The following is a 25,548-nucleotide window of genomic DNA, read 5'->3' on the forward strand; positions in this document are numbered from 1 at the left end:
GGCGTCATTTACATTGTTGACATTGGCATCAGTGACGCTGACTTACATCAGCTGATCAAGCCGATGACTGATAGCATTACCATAGTCCAAGTGCAGCGCCTTGGAAAGTCAACATGCATCAAACTTATGTTCAAGGGTGACTGCATACCAGCGCATGTCAAGGTCGGGAACTTTCGACATTCAGTTCGACCATTCATGCCTAAACCATTACAATGCAGGAAATGCATGAATATAGGCCACGTAAGCGCTGATTGCAGCAACCCCATCGTGTGCCCCAGATGTTCAGAGGCACACAGCGCTGATGTCTGCCGAGCGAACGCCTTGAAGTGTGCCAACTGCAGGGGCCCCCATGACTCATCCTCGCGAGACTGCCCTCGGCTAAAGACTGAGAGGGCAGTACTGAGGCAAATGGTGCGAGATCATTCCGCGCACAGGGAAGCTACTGCAAAGGTGCGACGGCGTCGCTCGCACCGAAAACAATCGACAAAGAAGGCAACCATGCCGTTGAACAGAAGGCTCCAAGTGCTACTATCATCATCATCAGCCTGACTATACCCACTGCAGGGCGAAGGCCTCTCCCATATTTCTACACTTAACCCGGTTCTGTGCTATCTGCATCCACTTGACCCCTGCGAACTTCTTAACCTCATCCGCCCACCTAACTTTCTGCCGCCCCCTGCTACGCTTTCCTTCCCTTGGAATCCAGTTTGTTACCCTAAGCGACCATCGGTTATCCTCTCTTCGCACTACATGTCCTGCCCATGCCCATTTCTTCTTCTTAATTTCCACTAGAATGTCGGTAACCTGAGTTATTTCTCTGACCCACTCTGCACGCTTCCTATCTCTTAATGTTACCCCTACCATTTTTTGTCCCATAGCCCCCTGGGTTGTCCACAACTTAAGAAGAACTCTCTTGGTTCTACTATATGACAAGCCAAGTGCTACTATGGCTTGTCCAACTCCGCCACCACCTACAGTAAACGCAGAAATCCCACCTTCTAGTGATGCTAGACCTGGAGCCTGTCAAACCTCTTGGCCATCACTACTGAAACCTTCTATGCGCACTAGGCCAGAAACGTTGCTGCCATCCAAACGTCCAACACCTCTAATTGAGCCAGTGCAACGACAGGACTCTGACAGCAGCCAAGATCTGCAAGTGATCGTTATGCTCACGTCCCTGATGAATGCCATGTGCAGTTTGCTGACGAGCCTGAACACGCCAGCTGCAAACAACGCTCTGCAAGTACTGGACGCACTACATCCAGTTCTTGCGGCCTGTTGTGCCGGTGAGGTTATCCCACAGTAGCCCACAGTCAACAGGGTTGTGCCAAGGAGTTGGTAACGCAGCGCTCGTCACCTGTTTCGTGAACGAGGGCTGTCAGCTCCCTGGGCGGTAGCGATGAATCCGAGTCGGCGCTGGTGAGATGACGAAAAAGCTTTATACACTATTTACAGGCATTTACACTACGAGTTCGGCTCTGGGGCTGAAACCTAACATAGCCATACGCGACTGTCCTCGCGCAGCGACGGCCGGGGAGATTCCGCCACGTCCGCTCTCTCTGGGGGCGAACTGCTCCCGATGGACGCTAGTGACGAACTCACACTCGGAGTCTCGAATGTAAGCACTTGAGTCTCCGCAAACCGAGAAACCGTTTACGCTCAAATGGTCCAATCCGACTGCAGCACTTTCGCAGGGCCAATGGGAGAGCTTGCTGCGCTCTTGCTTCAAATATGCCGGGGGCGAGAATGGGGTCCACCGCCAGGGCCACGGCGCCGAGCTGTCTGGATGCTCAGCTCATGTTCAAACACGTCGCTTCTCTCCCCTTGGCACGGCTCGCATCCAGTGCACCGGTATTTGCAGAGAAGTATCCGGATTTTGTGGAGGAGGCGTTCGCCGGAGAAGTTTGGCGTCCGGCTGAATTTCTGGGCGGCTTTGGCCGGGCACAACGGGCCTTAAAAAATTAGGCACCATGGTTCCCCCGGACTTACCTCTTCACAAAAAAGTCAAGCAAGCTTTTATTTTTCAGTGGAATTCACATACACTGGTATACAGGTATACACTGGTATACAGGAAAAAGCCTGCACATGTTAACCATTTGCCGAGATAGAAGAGACAAAAAAAAATATATGGGGCTTGTATGCAGTAAAGCGCAATGAAAAAAAAAACGATTTCGCTCCGCTAAGGCCCTTTATTTCTCTCTGAAATTCTAGTGCAATCAAGCAATGCAGGAGGAAGGAGGAGAGTAAGGGATTCTTAACTTCATAATATCAGGTTTCTCTTGAAATGTTTTATTCAGGCGCAGAAAAAAAAAAAGAGAAAAGCGTTCTCCTACATGTTTTTATGAGCTAGAAAGTACTGAGATGGTTTCCGGCTCGACATTTTGGTGTCTAGACGGACGAATTGGTGTGGCGAACTGAACGTGTCTGTTTTGTGCTCCCGCCTGCTCGAGACGGACAAATCAATCGGATGAAAATTGTTGTGGCCAGATGTCGGAATAATTTTTTGAGATTTATGTTTTTTTCTTTAAAAATCAATTTAGATGTACGTGATATGAAGCCAATTACATGCTAGCACTGAGGAATGCAGTATTAAGTCGATGTCTCAAACCTTCTATACGCTCTGGGAAGCGCAGTTCTCTTCTGGTTTTAGTGTGCGATATTTGTTATTACTTTCGTCAACATGGTATTTATTTATATATATTTTCTTGTATGCCAATTAAGTTCGTACACTGCCGAAAAGAGAACAGGCTTCTCCCTCACATTAGGCTCTTTCTTTGGCATCTTTTCAGAGGCCCATAGCACAACCCTCCTTTCCACTTACCCGTGCGGTCATTTAGTTTTTCTCTTTTTCTTTTGCAAGTATTGGAAAGCGCGATCTAGTCTCTGAAAGCGGAGCTGGCACACATACGCCACTGCCTTTTGGTGTGTATTGGTGACAGTTCGGCATTCACCGCATGAGCAAAACCAGATGCCTACAGACGGACGGCGAAGGGAGGAGCGCGTGCACAGCGGGGGGCGTGGTCCCTCCGGGCTGCTTGCTCGCCTCCTTTCTGTTGTTCTTGTCTTTATTTTACGTTTATGTGCTGTAACTATACGACACTAACGGGGAAGCGGTTTCTCTAGATTTACCTACGGTGCATGCGTCGAAGCAGCTTCGGAGACACCACCGTGCAATTATTAGTTCAGTCTTCAAAGGAAAACAAGTGAATACCGCAAAGAAGCTCGTCTCAGAATTGTTGGCGAAATGGCATCCAGTATTCGGTCCGGACGAGCAAGTATTTATATCGTGTGTGTGTGTATTTTTTGTTTTTAGGCGGGCGGCAGTTGGACATTTTGCTCCAGCGAAATTTGACGGGCGAGCCGATGTTCGCGACAGCAAAGTGGTTCACGTTTAACCCTTTTTCCTAGCAGTTCCAACCCTTGTAATTTTTTAATGTAAGCGTGGTGTTCGAAGAAGCAATTTCGCCAGTTCTTGCAATACGCCACGGGATCACAGAATTATAAACTAACGCCCAGGAGTGGCCGGTTGTGACCTCATAAGATAAACAGCATTCCTCTTCGAAATTTTCTGAAGGTTTATTCGGCGTTGGCCGCGTTTTATGATTAATTGGTGTTTTGCTGTCTTTTCCTCTATTGTCTGTTTTGTTGGGGATTTAGTCTTCACAAGTCGTTTCATGAGTGGCTATCATAGAAAATGTGTGCCCCGTTAATATGACATCCGTTAATATGGAGGACCCGAATTATGGACAGTTTTTCTAGGGGCGAAGATTTTTCAATGTATTTAAGTCTCGTTAATATAGATACTCGCTCTCTGAACAATGGAGATGGGATGAATGCACACAGCCTATTCGGCCCATGTATTTTTGTCTCGTTAATATGGACATTGTTTGAAAAAAAGCAGGGGAGTCCGAACGCAAGTTAAAGAAGGGGGCGTAGGTTGGGAACCTATGCGACAGCCGATACGGTCGGATGCCTGAACGAGTCCTGTGGAGTTGGAAAGAACCAAAGCGGGCGTGTCGTCGTTTTAGGAAGGAAGGGGGAGGGGGGGGGGGGGGGGGGCAAGAGCGGAAAAGAAGGGAAGAGGAGGAGAAAAGTTGGGTGGTCGACAGGGATCGTACACAGCAAACCGAAGGTCAGCTAACTAAGAAAGACCCCAAAAGGAGGGAACCGGGAGATTTCTGGGTGCAACGGCAGCGCCGCAACTAGAGGCTGCAGTGGGGAGAACAGCAACATGTGGTCGCAATAAATTCTGCTGAACGTGAACAGAAGAGAGGCCAGTAAAAGCGTAAGAAAGAAATAATAAGAAGAAAGACAAGCGCCAAAATTGGGTGGGAACTGAAGTTTTTCTATCCCAGAACACAAAGTGTGTTCCATGAAGCCGTTAACGCTTTTCGGTCAGGGTAAAGACACACTCACGAAGTAGAGCGACAAAAGAAACGTGACGACCACGCAAACAGGACCGGGCGTCCCGTCCTGGACGCCCTTCCTTCTCATGTTCCTGGTTTTCGTCACTGTTGCGCTGCCGAACTACCGCATTTTGCACCACAGCGATCCGCATGTCGGCTTCGCCTTGAATCAACGATGCGGCCTTGACAAGGTCTGAGCTCTTCGTAGTCGGCTAGCCGTCGTTCTAAACTGTACTTCAGCTTGCAGTGTTTGTTTCATAGGAACACGTGCAAACGGCACAGGAAAGGGCTGTTTGATAGCCCTCTGTATAGTAGCCTGCCAACTTGACTCCCTCGCTTCCTTACAAAAACAGTACAAGGCAAGAAAGAGAATCAGAAGAACGGAAAGTTAGGGAGGTTATCTAGGGAAAAAGAGTGCAAAGAAGCAGGAGCCTGTAACTCTGAACTTAGTCTGACTTTTGGCATGGTGGGAGTTAAACGCAAAAGAATGGAGCTGAACTTAGGCGCGAAGCGGGAAATCTGTGAATACAAGCGGCAAAAGCAATCTCAGTCAATCCAAGCCGTGAAAGACTGGACCCAAGTTCAACTAGGCCTCAGCCTCGCCAGGTCCACGGTAGCATCTCTACTAGATGACTCCGATAAATGGTTCAACGTCGGAATCGCAGCGTCAGCCACAGTCCGACAGCGCCAAGCACAGTTCGAAGAAATGGAGTCATCCTTGTTAATGTGGTTCGGGAATGTGCGCGCGAATGGTGCTGTCGTGAGCGACGAAATGCTTCAAGAGAAGGCTCGCTGCCTCGGCAACATTATCGGTGCTTCCTCCCCTCCGTCTTGATAGGTTTTACCTGTGATGACTTACGAAATTTTTGTTCAGTAAAACAGGGAGATGTTTACTGAGAAATATTATTCTACGCTCTGTCTAGGCGTTACTGACTTCAGCTACTCAAGAGGATGGTTGACAAGGTTTAAGAATAGACATGACGTTTCGGGTCAACGGATTTATGGAGAAGAGGGTAGCATCGACATCTCGGCTGTGTTTATATACCCAAATTCATTATAACAGCAGCCATTAATTACAAATTTTTTCTCAATTACATACTTTTCGTTTTTATTCATGACTCGTTATTATGGATGACTCGCTTTATGGACAGTTTTGGTCGGAAACGAAAGCTTCCATACTAACGAGGCACGACTGTATTCATATTTTTTTCAATTTAATGTATTCTGTCGCAAAACAATTACAGTGTATTAAAAAAAAAAAAGCTCGGCAATCATCAATTTTTTTTTCGAATTAAGAAAAAGAGCAAGGATGAAAGCATGGGCGCGTTGGTGTCGGTTTTCTTGCCTCATAGCGCTAAACAGACAGGGACACAGCCAAACATACGGGACAGGCCATAAAACAAAAGCGCCCGTCCCGTGTGTCTCGCTGTGTCCCTGTCTGTTTAGGGCTATGTGGCAAGAAAAGAAAAAGAGCATATCGTATTGTAGTCGTCGTCACTAGGGTCAACAGCATTTGTCTTTTCATTTTATAGTAAGAACTGGCTTGTTTTATTTCTAATACGAATCTTATTCACGTGGGTCAGATAGGATAAACTCTTTGTATTGCATTATAGGCCTATGCGTAGCAACGTGGTACCCATGTAGGCCTTAGATTGAAACCGACCACAAAAGGGTAGGCGAGGAGGGGGACAGGATTGCCACTTTAGTGCAGAGTTGGACATGTAGTGTCCAGAGCTTCTCTGCTTTTATCCAGGTTAATAATTGTAGTATAAAATTAGGAGTAAAATACAGCCTTCATACGACAAAATTCTGGCTAGCCTATATATACCCCAGGATTACCGAGAAATGTATATTTGCTTTAGGTTACGGTTTAATTTATTGATTCTTTTTTTTTTTGAGGTCGAGCGCCCGACCTCAACCTCACATTTAGAGTTTGAGGTGAGGTTGAGTGAGGTCGCCAATAGTCACCTAAAAAGTGAGGTGAGGTCGCCTGGTGGACCTCAACCTCAATTGATGAGGTTGAGGTTGAGTGAGGTCGCCAAATACTTTTTGAGTTTGAGGTGAGGTCGAGGTTTTTGAGGTCAAATACCCACCTCTGGTCTCATCCAAGGCAAATTTTTTTCTCACATCAGCAGGTGAAAAGAAATATTTCCCTAGCTTTCTATGTTGTTGATTTTTTTTTTTTTTTTTTTGGGGGGGGGGGGGGACTGTCTGAACTTGGTGTTTTTATTCAGCATTAGTTTGTTTACGGGATCTTTAAAACGCTTGGTTACACATGGTGATCAGAGAATTTGACTGTTTCGGTATTCTGCCATTTGCAGACGTCATTGCACAAGGGCTAGAGGAAGACGAAGTGCACGAGGAAGGCAGCGGCTCCCGCTTGCTGCCACGCGCAGCAGAACCCTGCCCGGCATCGTCTGGAACGCTCGGCCGGGCGTATTCCGGTCCGCCCTTCCTCCCCGGCGTCTGGCGTCGCCTGGCCAAGAGATTTGCCAATCCCCGGTATGCATCTACGAGGGAACGGGCTGGCATGACTGAGGAGCCTGGGGCTCACGACCTCCAGCGGCAACGGCTGTCATACGTTGGGAGGCCCCTCCGACACGCACTCGAGTCAGAGGCTTTACGGGCATAGCTGAGCAGACATCGAGACCTAACTGGCCTAGGCTTCGTCCAGACAGACCCTTTGGAGCCTAATTAATCGGTCGAGGATCACCTGGCGACAGCATGGACAGCGATGCCCGCGATAGTTCACAGAAAGCCGAGAAGCGGAGTCGGAGCCCGGCGGCAAGCGACACCAGGGAGCCCAAGCAAAGGCGAGCACGCAATGCGGCCAAGACAGCCCCCGTCGGGATCGACTCGCCGGCTGATGCAGGAAAGGCATCCGTTGACATGCCTACACTGGGTCGACCGAAGAAAACTACCAAGGAAGCAACTGCTGAGCCTAAACGCAAGTCACCACTGAAGATGGCTGGCCGTGTTGCTAAGGGACGCTTGACAAAAAAGGCAGCGGACTCACCAGACAGCAACCAGTCAGAGCTTTCGCCCCCTGAAGGAAATGCCAACGCTGTGCATCGAATGGCGCATTCACCAAGCACCTCTTCAGGTCCCTCCTCGGCTGCTACCGTCAAGAGTGGCCGGCGAAGTGGGAGCCGGCGTCGACCACGCAGCATGTCCCGGGAACCTGCTGGAGCCAGAAAACTCTCAGCGAGAAGCCGCAGAAGTTCGCGTAGCAGCGGTGGCAGCAGGAGGCGTTCCCGTTCCCATCGCCGATCGGGATCCAGTTCATCCCGCGGCAGTCGGGCAGGAAAGCGGTCTGGGATGAGGCGCCGCCGGTCCCATTCTCGATCGTCAAGGCGCTCCGGCGGACGCAAGCACGGAGCAAAGCGCCGTCACCATTCCACCAGTATGTCCTCCCAGAGCAGCGCCCCGAAGAAGGGGAGGAAGAAACGGGGACGTTCCAAGTCTCATGCCAGCAGCCGCGGAAAGCGTAAAGCTACAAAGAAGTAACTAACCAAAGGCGCCTTTCAAAATTGAGGCAGAGCGATTCTAGCTTATTGGCAGTAACCTGGTTTATGAAGCCAGTGTACAAAATCCAAAAGCTACTCGGCACGTCGGATATTCGGCCAAAAGCGTAAAATTGTTTTTGAAAGCAGTGAATTGCAATAAAAATCTATTCACCTGCTTTCACTTGTTTGTTTTCTTGCGTGAGTATAATATACACTTCGGTCATTTCATTGACCAAGCGGCGGTGGGAATGCCAAATTAACTTATATTTCAGCACTTTGTGCAATTTCTCCGCGGCAACTGTCGTCGATAAATGTAATTAAAATTGACGGTCCACGGTGGTTCTTGGAGTCTATTGTCAGCAGGAGTTTCTATTCCCAGATTGTCAGGAGCCGGATTTCATGTATGCACTTCGCGGCCACATTTCTCCTTCTTCTTCTTCTTCTTCCTTGATATTTGGCGCATACCCACGAAGGGAGATTGGCCAGGGTTCAGTGTGGACTGCCAAATGTCCTACACAAACTGAATTTGTGTATTAAAGTAATTGACAACTAAACAAAAACATACGATTTAAAATCACAAAAGTTATTGAAAAAAAAATATGAAGCAAAAATTTGGAATTTTGTAATTTTGAGGACAATTAGCAATGGAATCTGTCAGTAGCTATGATGTAGTTATGTAAGTACTGACCAATTTGAGGCAACGCAAATCCTTTCGCACTCGCACCGAAGGAGAGTAGAAGCGTGACCGACAATGTAAATCCCAAGCGTGCAATTGGAGTTTCTAAATGCACCCTCCCCTGATGTGAAAACCTTCGGCAAGCGAGAAGGAAGGGATCAATATTTTCAATTTCACCGCAAGCCTCACAAAGGTTTGTGGGGCTGATCCCGCATCTACATAAATAAAGATTTAGGCGAGGAATCCTGCATCTCAGGAGAGCCATCGTTGTCTCACACTGCCGTGATTTACCTGAACGAACTTTCCATGAGTATCTGAGATGCTGGTATTCGGCTGTAGATAGCAGAGGATCATTGCATGAAGCGGCTAGGTATTGATATCGCTGGAAACGGGACTTTCCGAAAATGCTGATATTAGGGATGATACATGAAACAGATGCATCAAGAGCTGATTTAGCCAGGAAATCGGCCGCTTCGTTCTGGAAAATACCGCTGTGACCGGGGACCCAGATGAAGCGTATTTCTTTCACCCACCCCGGTATGAAATACATTAGTGAGCGGCTCAACAGAGCATCCCGTGCTGACTCCAGTGACAATAAAACAGAAAGAGAGTCTGATATTTTGATTGACTGCAGGGAATTTTTAGTAGTGCTAGACCAATTGCCATAAACTCTGCTAGAAATATCGGTGTGTAATCCGGGACACGCACCGAAAAACTCCAGGAAAGAGACTCGGAAAAAATTCCAATCGCTGCTTTGTGCGCCCTCACAGACGCATCAGTAGCAATTACAGTATGATCAGGGAACTTTTCAAGGTATTGTGAGCCCTCCACGGATCTTCTTTCATTTGTACATACCATGAGCTTCTTCCTCTTGTATATACCATCATCATCGTCCCGCGGCGCCGGCTCCGGCGCGCGCTTGGGTTTTCTCCATCAGATTAAACGCTGACACGATATACCTTGCCTTGCCGTCTGGACCTGGCCTTCTTTCACAGTATTCACATAGGAGACTGGATATTAGACTTGAGGGTAAGTGCTTCACATTAGATGGAAATATAGAATCATAATTTATATCCACAAAGGACGTTGAGCAACCAATATGACATATAGTAGCAAGGTCCACACCAATGTTTGCTAAAATGCTCTGCGTGAAAACAACCTGGGGCTTGCAGACCCTTGGCCACTGGTGAGTGAAAAAGAGGGCGGGATTTGACACAAAAATAGGTATAGCCATATCTGGAGTAGCCTCAAATGATCGCAAGAATGATCTGACATTTAGAAGCCGGAAACGGGAGTTAAGGTCCGGAATGCGGGCCTCCAAGTACCCAACAGTGGTAGAGACTGACTGTGGAAGCCCTAGGCAGAGGCGCAGCGCCCGTCTTTCTAAAAGCAGCAAAGGATGCAGCTTATATTTTGGACACACAGAAAAAAGAATGCAGCCAAAATTCCAGAATCGGTCTCACATAGGCTTTGTACAAAAGCAGAAGAGTATCTCGACGCATACCAAATTTCCTGTTACTTATCCGTATCAGCCTACCAAGGACACGCTCACCTTTCCGAACATTAGACGATGTGAAGCCTCCAATCCATACTAGCATCATACGTGATGCCTAAATACCGCACTGATTCCACTTGAGGTAAGACATCTGAGCGGTAGTTTAACGAAATATATAAGGGTGTTATGGTTTTAAAAACTAGCACACTACTTTTGGACACATTTAAAACCAATTTAATTTTGTCCAACCAGACCTCAAGTGCATTTAGGTAAGCCTGTAGTGAACGATATAGGTCATGAATATCTTTTGCAGAGGCGAAGAATGCTATGTCATCTGCATATACATATACAGTGACATCAGGGTGAACCGGAATATCGCACATTAATATATTAAAAAGGAGTGGGGAGAGCACAGAGCCCTGAGGCACCCCTCTTGTCTGTGCATAGCTGTCTGAGATTAATGAGCCATCAGTGCAAAAGAATTCTCGTCCTTTTCAAAAATTCCCTGATCCACGCATAAATGTAGAACGGAGGACGTAATAATGACAACTTGTTAAGTAGAATTGAATGTTCAATGCTGTCATAGGCCTTAGCAATATCGAGCGTCCCTAATCCTGATACCTCCTTGTTGTACATTGCAAGGCGAATCCTGCTTTCTAAATCTACATGTGCAGACCATATTGAGCATCCACTGCGGAAACCAATCTGGGAAGAACTCAAAGCATTAACCTCTGAGATATGCTTTGTGAGGTGGCCATACACAATTATTTCTATTAATTTTACTAGATTCGAAGTCAAAGCTATCGGCCGAATGTTTTCAACATGAAATCCTTTCCAGGGTCTTTCAAGAGCAATATAATTTTTGCCACTTTCCAGACGTGCGGCAGCCATGCAGATTCTAATGATTCATTAACCAGATCCAGGAGATCCTGAGTGAATTCATTTGCTAAAATTTTGAGCATACCTACCGTAACCCCGTCCCAACCTGGTGCCGAGTTTTTAATGGAAGAAATCATAGATAGGAGTTCTGACCTTTCAACCTCAACATAGTCTGAGCAGGAAACGGGAGCGTGCAAGGGAACTCTGCACTGCTCCTGGAAACGTAATGCTAGCCCTTGTGCAATTTGTTCCAACTCATCCTTTGCCTCCTGTGGAGACAACACTACTGAACTTAATGACTGAGAAAGGTGAGAGTTTCTATTTCCGTGAAACGATACAAAGCCTTCCTGTGCTTAGGGTTTGACAAATAAGTATTTAAATTTTCGTTGTACTCGTCCTTTGCCTGCGCTATGGCTTTTTTAAATGACGCCGAACAAAATTTGTAGTTTATCCAGTTTACTGGGTTCTGGTTGTAAGAAAGGCTTTTCCATGCTGCTTTCCTACGGCGGAAGGCTTTCTCACGCGCGTCATTCCACCATGGGGATGGCGACTTATTGTTTACTGCTGACCGCACAGTGAACTGGGAATCCACAGTAGCATTCGCAATTGAGGAAAATACCTTTTGTGCTTTGTCGGTCCTACATGAACAAAGGTTTGATTTGAGGGAGGAGCGTAGCGAAGCTGCATATTTGGCGTTGTTTACTAGTTTACGGTCAAAAGTGCTATCTCGTGTTGTGCTCATCATGATGGTAAATGTTATTGGAAAGTGGTCACTAGATGTACCACTGTCTACTGTTGACCATCCTCCTATACCTATCCCACCTGCTGCCAGGGATAAATCGATGACAGACCGCGAATTTCCGCGCATGAAGGTTATAGCCCGAGAATTGCAGCAGCGCACAGCATTTGCCGACATCCACGTCCATAACAGCTGTCCACATGCGCCGGAGTAGTTAACCCAAAGAGTATGGTGCGAGTTAAAATCACCTGCAATAACGACCCTATTAGAATTTGTAAGTAGTCTGTCAAAATAGTCTGTGCTACGTACACCTGTGGGGCAGTAGACGTTAGCAACTGTGACAGGGCCACAATGCGGCAAAGTGATAACTACAGCCAAAATCTCACACTCAGGATTCATTATTGTTTTGCTTATTTTTGCCCGGCGACATAAATTTGACGATATCAAAGTTAATAGAGAGATATAGCGTATTGTTACCGTGTTTAGGTTACAGTTTATCGTGTTACCATACAGCGAACTTTCCGGTTAGCGTTGCAAAACGCAGAACGCGTTTATAGCACAGCGTTTTCACCGTATCGGCAGTTTCGCAGTTACCGGCGCCAGTTTCGTAGTTACCGTAGTGAAAAGTTAGAAGAAAAAGTGATGATGATGACAGTGACCCCGAAACATAAAAGTGCTACAAAAATTATGCGTCAAAAAACTTTGCGGGGGAGAGCAGTGGTTTCTTGCAAAAGCACTATGTCTGGCTTATGTGTTGAAAGGAGAAGATATAAATTTGGAAGTGAAGAAACAATAGAGCGACAATTCCACTGCAGAACATGTATACCTGCCATGTTTACTTACCTAAAATTAAGGCCGCAGCAGTCTCTTTTAACACATCGGTTTGCTGTAAAACTTTGGAAGGCGCTTTTTTAGTTTTGGTATGGGAAATGGAGGACTTAGAGGGTGAGGTTGAAGCACGGCGCTTCTGAGTAGGGCATGCCATCTCAACATCATTAGAGCAAATACCTTTGCGAGAAAGGCTTACATGGACACTGTCGATCAGAGGTGGGCAACCTCATGAGGTCGACCTCAACCTCAAAATGACCTCAACCTCACGGAGTGAGGTGAGGTTGAGGTGAGGTCGGTGACAGCTCCAACTTTTTTGAGGGAGGTCACGAAATTGGGCCTCAACCTCACGCGTGCGTTTGAGGTTGAGTGAGGTCGTCATTGTGTGAGGTCGAAATTGTGAGGTCCAGGCTTTTTGCTGTTGCCGCGGCTTTCTTCGAAGGGCGCCCCTTTTGACGCGGAGCTCGAGCGTACTGCCGCGGTGTGCCCGCCGACTCTCGGTGTTTGGTTACCCCCCGTTCGGACGACCGGATGCCGCAGCCCCTGCCCAGCTTTCGGAATTCCACCGTAATGTCCGCAGCCCGAGGACGCTTCCCTCTGGTCTACTTGGAAGAAGATATTTTTTTTTTTTACTTCACGAACTCCTCACGCCCCCCGCCAGCCACCACCGTTTGCTCTGACGTGTTTTGCCGATGCTTGCCGCAGGCTCAAACACCCAGGAGCGCGCAGAGCACATAACTCACGTTGACCTGCGGTGCTTTTGTCCGATGCCGCAAAGAAACCAGCAAACTAAAAAGCGAAGCAAATTGTCTTTGCGCAGACGGCGCGGACTAGAACCGTGTCTTGTGCGTGCCCGTTTCCAGGCGCTAACGTCACGGCTGCTGCCTTACATTCGATAAAGGACCCCGCTGTACATTACACGGAAACTTAACAGAAAATGATGCAGCGAAATTGTTAGGGGACGTGATACTTACAGATAAAAAAAAAACATGAACAAACCAGAAAAACCGACACAATACCATCTGGGCATTTTATCGAAGTCCTCCCTTTCGAATTGTACGTTATCGTTCTATATTCCGGTCCTGTAAATTTATATTCTTGTATTCTCCAGAACAACCTCTTTTTGGTCTTGCGCTGCTTGTTTCTTCTAACAGATTCACAGGTGAGAAAAGTGCTAGTGTAGCGGTAAAACATGCAACAGGATGAAATGGACGGCACAGCTTATAAGACGCAACTGGTATACAGGAAAAAGCCTGCACATGTTAACCATTTGCCGAGATAGAAGAGACAAAAAAATATATGGGGCTTGTATGCAGTAAAGCGCAATGAAAAAAAATGATTTCGCTCCGCTAAGGCCCTTTATTTCCCTCTGAAATTCTAGTGCAATCAAGCAATGCAGGAGGAAGGAGGGGAGTAAGGGATTCATAACTTCATAATATCAGGTTTCTCTTGAAATGTTTTATTCAGTAGCAGAAAACAAAAAGAGAAAAGCGTTCTCCTACATGTTTTTATGAGCTCTAAAGTACTGAGATGGTTTCCGGCTCGACATTTTGGTGTCTAGACGGACGAATTGGTGTGGCGAACTGAACGTGTCTGTTTTGTGCTCCCGCCTGCTCGAGACGGACAAATCAATCGGATGAAAATTGTTGTGGCCAGATGTCGGAATAATTTTTTGATATATTTGTTTTTTTCTTTAAAAATCAATTTTGATGTACGTGATATGAAGCTAATTACATGCTAGCACTGAGGAATGCAGTATTAAGTCGATGTCTCAAACCTTCTATACGCTCTGGGAAGCGCAGTTCTCTTCTGGTTTTAGTGTGCGATATTTGTTATTACTTTCGTCAACATGGTATTTATTTATATATATTTTCTTGTATGTCAATTAAGTTCGTACACTGCCGAAAAGAGAACAGGCTTCTCCCTCACATTAGGCTCTTTCTTTGGCATCTTTTCAGAGGCCCATAGCCCAACCCTCCTTTCCACTTACCCGTGCGGTCATTTGGTTTTTTTCTTTTTCTTTTGCAAGTATTGGAAAGCGCGATCTAGTCTCTGAAAGCGGAGCTGGCACATATACGCCACTGCCTTTTGGTGTGTATTGGTGACAGTTCGGCATTCACCGCATGAGCACAATCAGATGCCTACAGACGGACGGCGAAGGGAGGAGCGCGTGCACAGCGGGGGGCGCGGTCCCTCCGGGCTGCTTGCTCGCCTCCTTTCTGTTGTTCTTGTCTTTATTTTACGTTTATGTGCTGTAACTATACGACACTAACGGGGAAACGGTTTCTCTAGATTCACCTACGGTGCATGCGGCGAAGCAGCTTCGGAGACACCACCGTGCAATTATTAGTTCAGTCTTCAAAGGAAAACAAGTTAATACCGCAAAGAAGCTCGTCTCAGAATTGTTGGCGAAATGGCATCCAGTATTCGGTCCGGACGTACAAGTATTTATATCGTGTGTGTGTGTGTGTGTTTTGTTTTTAGGCGGGCGGCAGTTGGACATTTTGCTCCGGCGAAATTTGACGGGCGAGCCGATGTTCGCGACAGCAAAGTGGTTCACGTTTAACCTTTTTTCCTAGCAGTTCCGACCCTTGTAATTTTTTAATGTAAGCGTGGTGTTCGAAGAAGCGATTTCACCAATTATTGCAATACGCCACGGGATCACAGAATTATAAACTAACGCCCAGGAGTGGCCGGTTGGGACCTCATAACGGTCTTCGTGTAACGGGTTCAGGCTGCTGGAATGAAAAGATAACCACACACCACCTGACAAAGAGGCAATATACGGAGGTAACCATAGAAATCGAAAACTACCTAATTCACATTAGCCGTACCTCTAGCAAGCAACACACATGTTGGCGGCAAGCTCGCACCAAATTATGGACGCTGTTCATGCTGCGGAGATCCAAAACCTCACCGTAAAATTTGAAAACTACGAAACATGGCCCAAAGGGCTTGTCATCGACACAAGATCGGAGAAAACTCCACACGCACACTGCAAACATGGGAAGACAGACCACCAGCAGATAACCTTCTCCTTCCAGACGCCATGTCCGCGGAAAAAGCAACGTTTCAACCAGAAACGTAAATCGAAATATCAAACCTCACGCAGAAGGCACAAGCCTATGCTTAGGCGTAACTCAAAACAATTGGCTCATGAAATAATTCGACCATACTGGCAGTCAAATGTCCTGATAGATTGTCGAAACTTCCGAGGATAGCATAAAAAAGGTCCTCAATTCCTTTCAAGGTAGGGACGCAAAATTAATCGACACCCTTGACGATGCCTGCCTGTTCAACTCTGAAGGTAATCGATTACCCTACAGTTTACGGCTGCGGCTACAAAATAGATTTCGGCAGATATTTCAACACCAGTGATATACAAGTCGTACTCATGACAATGCGCAGTAGCTCTGCCCAGGATTTACATAAGATTACTGTAGGCCTCCTCGCTAACTTAGCTATGTAAACCCCAAAATTTAATTATATATATATATATAATAGAGCGAAGGGTACGCTTCATTTAAAGAAACATTTTATTAGACTCGACGTTTCGATCGGAGACCGATCTTTCTCAAGAGTGAATCTTCTTGGATAGTGTTGCGGCTTTTTAAGCATTTGGACATAGACCACACCTGGGTAGGGAAACAAAACGTGGGAGACAGAGGAAAGAGACAGATACAGTAGGGAAGGATGATGTCCAGGTGTGCCATCGCAGGTGCATCGCAGGTGCTGGACAGGCCTGTCGAACTGCGCTGACACAGGTGCCTGGATGCATAGTCTCTGCTGCGAAAGAATGCGGGCTATTTTCACTCTTCCTGGCCACGACGGCCGAAGAGTGGGAGTAGGGGAAAAAAAATGAATAAATAAATAAAAAAAATAAATAAAAAAAAGAAAAAGGGGGGGGGGGGGGATGGAGGTGGATAAGGAAAGGTGTTAGCTTAAAAAAAAAAAAAAAAGTGTCGGAAGCAAGCGAAAGAAAACAGAAAGGGGGGAGGGCGGTAGGAGGTAAGTGGCTCTGACAAGACCAGAACACACCAACACTTTGGTATTCAAAAAAGGTGATGACCTCAGACGACTTGGCCAGGTGTGCACATTTCCTGTGTTCGTGACATCGGAAGAGAGGACAGGACCCCGTGGTTTTCGTTTAAGCCCTATTGTAGAGTATTAAATTTAAAAATGAAATATGATTCTCGTTGTTCGCGCTCACGAGTGTTTTTGAAGCCACTCTGTAATATTGTGACTTTAAGATTATCGAACTCATGTCCCTCCTTGCGAAGGTGCTTCGAAAGGGGGAGGTTGGGAAGGGTTTGAGCGTGCGAGCGGTGGTTATTAAATCTCAATCGGAAGGAATTATCTGTTTGGCCAATGTACTGCATACCACAGTCACCACACTCGAGCATGTAAACAACATTGCTAGAATCACAATTTAAATCTTCTCGTATAAAATGTTTGAAGTTTGAGTGGGTGCTTTTAGCTAGTGCTGTGGATTGCATGTGTTTACAGATTTGACATCGGCTTTTTCCGCATGACGTGCAACCCAAAGGTCTCGGTTTATTGACAGTTGAGTGGACAACGTGGTTTTGTAAATTCTTTGGTCTTCTGTATGTTACCTGAGGAGCAGTCGAGAATATTTTGGAAAGTCGTTGACTTTGTTCTATGATATTGAAATGTTTTTTAAGGATTTTGTTAATATTTGGGATATTGTCTGCGAAGGTTAGAATGAGATTACAGTGTTGTGGTGTTGGCTGTGATTCCGCAAGGGTGTGATGACGATTACTTATTTCAGCCTTTTTTGTGGCATCTTCGATGATAGAGGGCGGGTAGTGTTGTTTCTCTAGTGTTGCTCGCATGCGATTAGCATTTTCTTGAAAATCTATGAATTTTGAGCAAATACGTTTGAATCTGATAGCTTGCGAGTATGGGATTGAAGTCTTGCAGTGGCGTGGATGGCAGCTTTTGAAGTGAAGGTATTGTTGTCTGTCTGTGGGTTTTTTTGTAAACGCTAGTGATTAATGCGCCCCCTTCAACTCGAACCAGAACATCTAAGAAGTTGATTTTACTAGTTGAGTAGGTGTGTGTGAAAGAGATGCTAGGGTGTATGTTGTTGAATGAGGCGATAAACTTTACGAGTTCGTCCTCTGTTTCGGTCCAAATCATGAATATGTCATCCAGAAAGCGTTTGTAAAAAATTGGTTTGATTGCACATGAGGACAGAAAGTCGGACTCAATTTTGCTCATAAATATGTTTGCGTAATTTGGAGCCATTTCGGTGCCCATAGCTGTACCACTAGTTTGAAGATAGTATGAGTTGTTGAATTCAAAAGTGTTAAGTTTAAGGACCAGATTGGCTAGTGTCTCGATGGTACTTGGACTAGGAGAGTCTAAAATTTATATTTCTCGTATGCTCCGATCATGGCCTGGATTCCGTCGTCATGTGGGATGTTAGTGTAAAGTGACACCACGTCAAGGGTGACTAGAAAAGCGCCATGAGGGAAGGTAATATTGGATAATTCTCTCAGGAAATGATTGGTGTCGCGTATGTAAGATGGATGTTTCGGAGGTATGTGTTTGATTAGGGAATCGATATAATCTGAAATTGGCTCTGTGAGTGTGCCGATACCGGAAACAATAGGTCGCCCTGGATAATTCTCTTTGTGTATTTTCGGGAGCATATAGAAGCGCCCCGCTGAGGCATTTTTTGGCGTCAGTGCCTTACTTACACGTAGGGGTAATTCACCTTCATCGGTTAGTTTAGTCAGAGTTTTTCCTATGATGCTCCGGTGTTCAGCGGTGGGGTTCGATGAGAGTTTCTTATAGAATTTTGGGTTATTGAGTTGACGGTTGCCCTCCTGAATGTAATCGTCTTTGTCTAAAATGACTATACCTCCACCTTTGTCGGCGGGTTTAATAACAATGTCAGTTCGTTTGCCGAGTGAGCCTAATGCATTACGTTCTTTCCTTGTGAGGTTAGGTGGGCCAGATCTGCGTGTCCCAAAGGCCTGAAGAATATCCCCTTGTACTGCTTTTATATACATGTCAAGATATTTTTCCCTACCAGGTTTGGGCGTCCACGGTTCCTGAGGTCGGGGGAAGTGCGGATTACTCGAGTTTGGTTTATCGAAAAAGTATTCACGTAGTCTAAGATTTCGAGAAAAGTTATCCAGATCTTTGAATAATTGAAATTCATTATACTTTCTATTACTTGGACAGAATTTTAGGCCGCGTGACAAAAGGGACTTTTCATTGGAGGTGAGTTGAGAGTTTGAGAGGTTAATCATAATTTCTGGAAGGTGTGGTTCCTCGGGTGTTTGGTCTAATGTGGTTAGGTGTTCGGTTACGGTTTTGAGGTTCTCGTTGGATGGGTGTATGTGGCTCCCTGGTTGTATTTCTTTTGTAGGGTCTATGTTTGCATCAACAATTATGTTATTCCGGGAGAACTTTTTAAGTTTCTTTGTCCAAATTTGCTCAATTTTGCAAGACTGGAAGACCTCAAGCTCGGTTGCCTGTGATGTTGAAAGCAACATGTTGTGACGCGCCCGCCTCTCCTCGAAGTTTAATGATGCCAACGTTTGTTCGAAGTGCTCAATTGCTATTTTCAAAAGTTTAAAAGATGCCCCGAGTAGTTCTTTGGTCCATGCTAGTCGATGGGATTCCGAAAGGTTATTCATCGATGGGGTTAGAGATAGAGTAAGTCCTCTCGGTACAATTTCCGATTTCAGATATATTCGAAGGGATTTTACGTGGAGCTCGTGCCTGATTCTTTTGTCTATTATTTTTCTTAACTTTAAAAAATTTCGAGAGTGTATGCTTCAGCCGTTGGGCTGAGCCACAGCGTCGTCTGAGGTCATACCTTTGTTTTGGCGTGGTGGCTTCATCCCCGAAGCACTGCATGGTGACTGATGCTTGCTGGGATCCAAGTGCCGGCCCCATTGGTGCCGACATTGGAGCCATCCGTGGTCCCGGGGTTTTCGGCGTGGCAGCCGGCGACGTGTCGCCCTTCCCCATGGGCGTCGGCAGTAGGGACGGGCAGTTCGATGTAGAGCTTGGGTGCCGGAGTGTGGTGTCTCGTGCTGCAACACTTTGTTTCGGTGTAGCGGCGCTCTCTGGACGGTCGTTTTCATGGAAGGAGGCTGTTGGTGTCCCGTTGGGTCTCTTGGAGTGGGCGTGTTGACGTCATTTCCGATGTCCTGAATGGTGGATGAAGCTTGCTGGGATCCAAGTGTTGCAGCTGAGAGTGGATCCATCCGGGATCGGGGCCGCGTCGAAGTGGAGACCGGGGATGTACCGCCTTGCACAGCAGGCGTCGGTAGTAGGGACGGGCGGTTTGATGATGGGCAGGTGGGGTTATTCGGTGTGGGATTTCCTGTTGTTCTGGATGGTTTGGCGGCGGCTGGAGGCGCAGTGAAATGTGGTGATCTTGGAGTTGGCAGCAGAGCTTGGCGAAGGGGCGTTTTCGTGAGTGTAGTGTAGCCTGAACCACTTGGTGGAGACGCTGCCAGCCGGCCTTCCAGTCGATGGCAGACTTCACAGATCGCTTCCGCGCCGAGTTCTTGCCGCCCGATTACGAACGCCGGATGCTTGAGGAGCTAGCGTTGCGCACACAGCACCCAGAGGAGAGCCTCCTCGAGTATGTACGCGCAATGCAGGAGCTCTACAAGAGGGCAGATCCCACGGCAACCGATCTTGAACAGGTCGCGCGCGTGATGAGGCAATGCCATCCGCGCTTCAAGCCGTATTTGCGGGGACGTGGTTTTGCAAACCTCGAGGCCCTAGCACAGGAAGCGAAGGTAGTACAGGCGGATTTACTCGCTGAATTGCGCTACCAGCCACCCCCCAGGCCAGCCGAATCGCTAGAGCCGCGATGCGCCTGGGCCGGAGGCCAAGACTCCGCGCCGCGCGCCAGGGGCGCAGACGTAATGACGATTGGGCAGGAAAGGCCAGCGGAAGGCTCCGATATTCCTCGCGCTCTTGACCCGTACGCGTTCGAGCAGCGGCGTCGAGCTGGGCTCGCCAGCGACGTCCGCATAGGCGCGGAGAGAGGGGAAATACGTCCCCAACCGCTTCGTGGAACGCGGCATCCCCTGACCGCGCGGCAGGTGAACGATCGGCTTTGCTGGAATTGCAACCAGCCGGGCCACGTGGCACGAGAGTGTCAAGCAAGGCGTACAGGTAGCAACCCGGTTCGCAACCGACGCTATAACCTAAGGCCAAGGTAGTGCACTACTTTGTCTAACGTCTTTGCTTCTTTCAGAATGCATTCTGATAAGATTTTGCAGCAGCCAGATGAACTACCGTCGCTGGGGCGGGAAACCGCACCCAGCGCATGGTTCAAGGAGGGGCCACTTAAACAGGGGGTACCCCCCTAGTTTGTAGTGGTTGGTGGCCCATCATCGTGACCAGCGCGGCCATGCTGGCCGTCTTCAACGAGTTGGATTGGAGCCCGCTGCCCAGGCCTGGAGTACAGGCCTCAGGAAGCCAGGTGTGCCCGTGGCGGAAACGCCTGCTGCAATGTACATCCAGCAAGGCGCCACGTGGAGAGGGGTCAGCGATGTAGAATAGCAGCTCAGGGCCGCTGCCAGGCGTATCCGTGGCCGAGCCCAGCTGCGCTGTGACCCCGAGGATGTGGCCGCTGCCGGAGAGGGACCAGCCGGAACAGTCCCGCCATGCCTGCTGCTTCCACGGACCAGCTGAGATGGCATGGCATCCCGCCAGAGCCTGGCGACAAGGCTTCATATTTTACGCCGACCCGGGCTCGGACATGGACATGGCCCGGCTGTTGGCGGAGCCCGGGTCGGACGCTGAGGGGGGGGAAGATGTAGGGCTCGTGGCGCGCCGCGCTTTCGAAGGCCGCGCCACTTCCCAATGCTCCCTGCGCGCGTGCCTGTTTCCCTCTCCCCGCTCGCGCGGGGATAACCGGTCCCGCGCGAGGGGGCTATAAAAGAAGGCACGCGCCGCCGCCTCGCCTCTTCTTGGTCCCTGGCGCTTCCTGGTCCCTGGCTCGTCGCTCCCGCTTCCCTCCCGGCTCTCCACGGAAACGACCCGCAGCCACCCGGACGACGACCCCGGACGGCCTCGACGACTCCCGCGCGTAACGTGAGATAAAGAATGTTTGTTACACGGCCCACTGTGTGTTTTGTCGTGCGCACGCCTCGGGCAGAGGAATCGCCCACACAGTAAAGTATGGAATGTCCATCGTAGCAAAATTGTCATAGAATAATTCAAAAGTATCAACAAGAAAATTGGCTTGTCAGCTGGGTAAAAAGTGTCCCAGCAAGGTAGATTGAAAGGTAACTGACACTAAAGCTACTTCAAGCAAAACAAACATTAAAAATGCCAATGCAAAAGCGTATTTATTTAGCTATTTATTTTGCGTGCCCTGTTGTAACGGGGAGCGACATCAATAAGGTCAAATGTGGCTGTCTTGGGTCTGTGCTCAAAAGTAAAGCTGAAACAGTGCTTAATTGCTCATAACATTTAGTTACATGATCTCAATTATTTCTTGCTAAAGCTTTTTTTTTTTTCTTCATGTGCCAGGATTGTTGCCTCTGTATAGAAGGTGCAATCTTTCATTGTTTTTATTCTTTCATGTTCATACAGTCTGCTGTCAAATTCACTTTCTCATTTGTCGAATGTATATGCAACCACAGGTAAGAGCAAGGCTGTACACAACGTTACTGGTGCATTCAATGTACAGTTCCTGATTTTCTTTTCACATATCTCTCACTTCTTGTGTAGGAGGGTACGGATTCTAAACAGTTGATTAGAGGTGGAAAAAAGATACCATCTGGGGCCCATCTTTATGTTGTGGGAAATGTAATAGAGATAAGGAACAAATTTCATGCAGTGTCTTACAGATGCATTGTTTGGACCCTCTGTTGGTTTCTTATACCTTCTACTGTAGACACACTGACATTGCAGAAGATGTGTTTTTTGGAAAGACCAGGATAAACTTCCTTTCAGCAGATAATTATTCTGGTTTTGAAACTGTCATTCATAAACTGTGGAAAGATTTTGGTCAGTATAGTTTTAAGAAAATTAGCAACTGTTCCACATTTTATCAGCTTTTAATGGAAGCTTTCATACAGATCGCTTTTTTGTTCACATTCCTTGAATAACACCTTTGAAGTCTAGCTTGAACTTCTTGAGAAAGTGGGTTACGCTCAGACATCATCTGCAGTGTTGCAGCATATCTTCTCCAAAAGGAAAAAGAAGCCAACCAGGTTTGAGGCTTGCAGTCTGAAGACAGTGCGTGAAATAAATCCTAATCTCCATGAAATTTCCCGCAATATGAAGATGCACAACAAATTTTATGCCAAGGTGCTTTCCTCAACTACTAAACTGCTGGTATTCTGTCCCATTTTGACCAAGATATGAGATATATGTGAAAAGAAAATGGTAGGTTGAAATACACCACTAAGGTTGTGCACAGCATTTTTCTGAGCTGCGGTTGTATACACATTGTACAAAGGGGGAAGTGTATCAACAGCAGGCTGTATGAAATGACTAGGCAACAGAAATATGAGATGGCACATTCCTAAAAAAAATCAAACCTCAATACAAAGCCTACAATTCTCGCTGGTGCCAAAGCTAAACCTTGGCAATAAATGATTGAAGCTTTTGATAGAATTCTGGGGATGTGTTTCCTCAGAACATAAATTAGCTTCCTCCGATGGGCACGTGTGATGGCTGTCATTGCTGTACTATATGCTTTTACAGCGACTTGGGCCTTGCTATGTGTATGGCAGAAAAGGTTGCATGCCAAGTCGGGGCATGAACTCTGTCGACTTTGTTCTTGCCTCACAACCAGACTTAACCCAGAGAAGCTCAGAGGCCACAATGCAATGCTATTCAATCTTTCCACTCCTATGCCAATGTTGTGACCACAAAGTATTTTGGGAGCTGGAAGCACATTAGTATGTGAGAAATAACATTGACTAGCAGATTTTCCAAGTGCAACTTCTGTTGGTCTCGGTTAGCAGCAGTAGTTGGTGTTAATAGACCTTCAGGAATAAAATGCCACTCTTTAGTATATATGTGCCCCTATTATGCATTGTCTGTGATGCAATGAGGCTTTAATTATCTGCCAGAAATTCGTTGCAGAATAAAACAACTTTTGTATGAAGTGAAAAACCATGCTTTTAATGACAAGGTTATCTCATATGCCTAAAAAAAAAATAAACTTTTGACTGTAATGCTCCGAAAGAAAATTTTTTCATCAGCACATGCTAGCCAACATTTGACGTAACTCTCAAAATTCTTGGATCTGCTAATCGCTGTTATGCACTCGTTTTCATTTTTTTTTTCACTAATCATTTTAATTTCTAATTTCTGTCTCACCGGCAAGCTACTTAATGAATACCCAATTTTTATGTGCTCATGGGCTGAACTAGATTTGCGTGATTACTTTTACCTAGGCCTCGTTTTCTCAGATGCTTGAGATTACTACTTTTCATGGTATCTGCGAACTCATGAACTTATTGCGAGCTCATGCATTATGTGCTGTTATTATAAACCTTAGCTGCTTAAAAGGGCTAAAATATGTTGACCAATTTTTAATTTTCAGCCAGCCCTTTATTTTTTTCCCTCAGACTCCTTGAAACTATGCAGAGTGGTGCCTAGAGCTGTTCGGATCCCTCAGTTATATATTTTTTTTAACATTTTGCATGGACAGCTTCAGGATATAATCTATTTACATGACTTTTCCCATCATAATTCTAACATTTCTTTTTTCTGTTAGCAGTTTCCATCCTGCGTGTGCAAAAAAATTCAACTGTGAATTCACAAGTTTTTCACCTGAGTTTTTCATTGTAGACTGATATTCTTTACATTGATTTCAAAACCTGTTAGCCATGTTCTTGATTCACTTTAGCTAAGCTGTGATGCATGTGCTTTGGTCAGGCATTATTATCATGGACTCATTTCTCATTGTCTGCTAATAGTACACTCCTGGTGTAGAGAATGGCATATTCCCTACTACACAGTTATTGGTGCAATATTCATATATGCCTTCAAGCCAAGTAGAGGTTATAAACTAGTGTTACAGATAAGTGTAAGGCTCTTTGATATCTGCCTAGTGAATTATATGTGCTACTTTTTTATTGCACTGGATATCACTACACTGTTTTACAATGCATTTATGAAATTATGAAACTAACAATACCATTTTTTCTGCTCTTTTCTAGCATGGCCATGTGGAAGAGTACAAGACACGACACATATCTTTTGCATTTCGTCTTTAGAAATAAAGACGTTTGTTATTTCACCTTGTTATTGCCCATGTGCATGTACTTGGATATGTCATGTGACACTTATCCTATAAAAATTCATGATTTGCAAATTACTGTTGGAAACAGGACACGCTTATATAATGTGTGCATGTACTCAGCAGCTTTTGTGGGGACAGGTGCTTCTGCTTAGTTACTGGAGGTTACATAATGTGTATGTGTATTGCATCTGTAATGAAGTGATTTGAGCTGGGCCAGAAACAACCTGCATTTTAACATGTGCACTGCATCTTGGGCCATTGGTGGGTCATGTCATTTATTGATACCATGTTGCCACAATACTGGATCATATGATGAAGCTTTTATGTAGATTGTATTGTGAGGTCTTTTTGTGTACCTCTCAATAAAATCTCCTACATCTTAATCATCATGCCCAGTATTTGTGGCTGCACAGCATGAATAAATTAGGTATGTGACTCACTGGTGACCAGCTATGTAGTGAACATGTTAATATTCAAGTCATTTCTCCTTCAGCTCAACTGACTGTTATGGAGGCAATACACATGCGTATAATGTAATCTTCAGTAACAAGAAAACCGAAGCATCTGTCTCCACAAAAACAAATTTTCTCCATTGCATGCTATACGAAGCCCTTCAGTACCAAGCATACAGAAATAGTTATACGAGGTCTACATTTCACATATTTAGTCTGTGAGCACATTGCGTAGCTTTCCAGGAACAATAAAACTGAAGCATCTGTCTTCAGAGAAACAATTTCGTTCTGTGGACACT

General features: G+C 46.3%; 1 long non-coding RNA gene across 2 annotated transcripts in view; it reads left to right on the plus strand.

Annotated features, from left to right (window-relative positions):
• Positions 1–24,858, plus strand: part of LOC146206141 (uncharacterized) — a 195,608-nt gene extending 170,750 nt beyond the window's left edge. The window contains exons 3-4 of one of the 2 annotated variants that reach the window (XR_014704363.1): positions 20,784–21,620; positions 24,715–24,858. This is a non-coding gene — a long non-coding RNA (uncharacterized LOC146206141). Of the gene's footprint in view, positions 1–20,783; positions 21,626–24,714 lie in introns of both variants that reach the window. The other variant, XR_014704361.1, reaches the window with a different exon arrangement.
• The last annotated feature ends 690 nt before the right edge of the window (positions 24,859–25,548 follow it).

This window comes from Amblyomma maculatum, chromosome 1 (assembly GCF_055883805.1).
Source record: "Amblyomma maculatum isolate TAMU_Amacu chromosome 1, ASM5588380v1, whole genome shotgun sequence".
NCBI lineage: Eukaryota > Metazoa > Arthropoda > Arachnida > Ixodida > Ixodidae > Amblyomma > Amblyomma maculatum.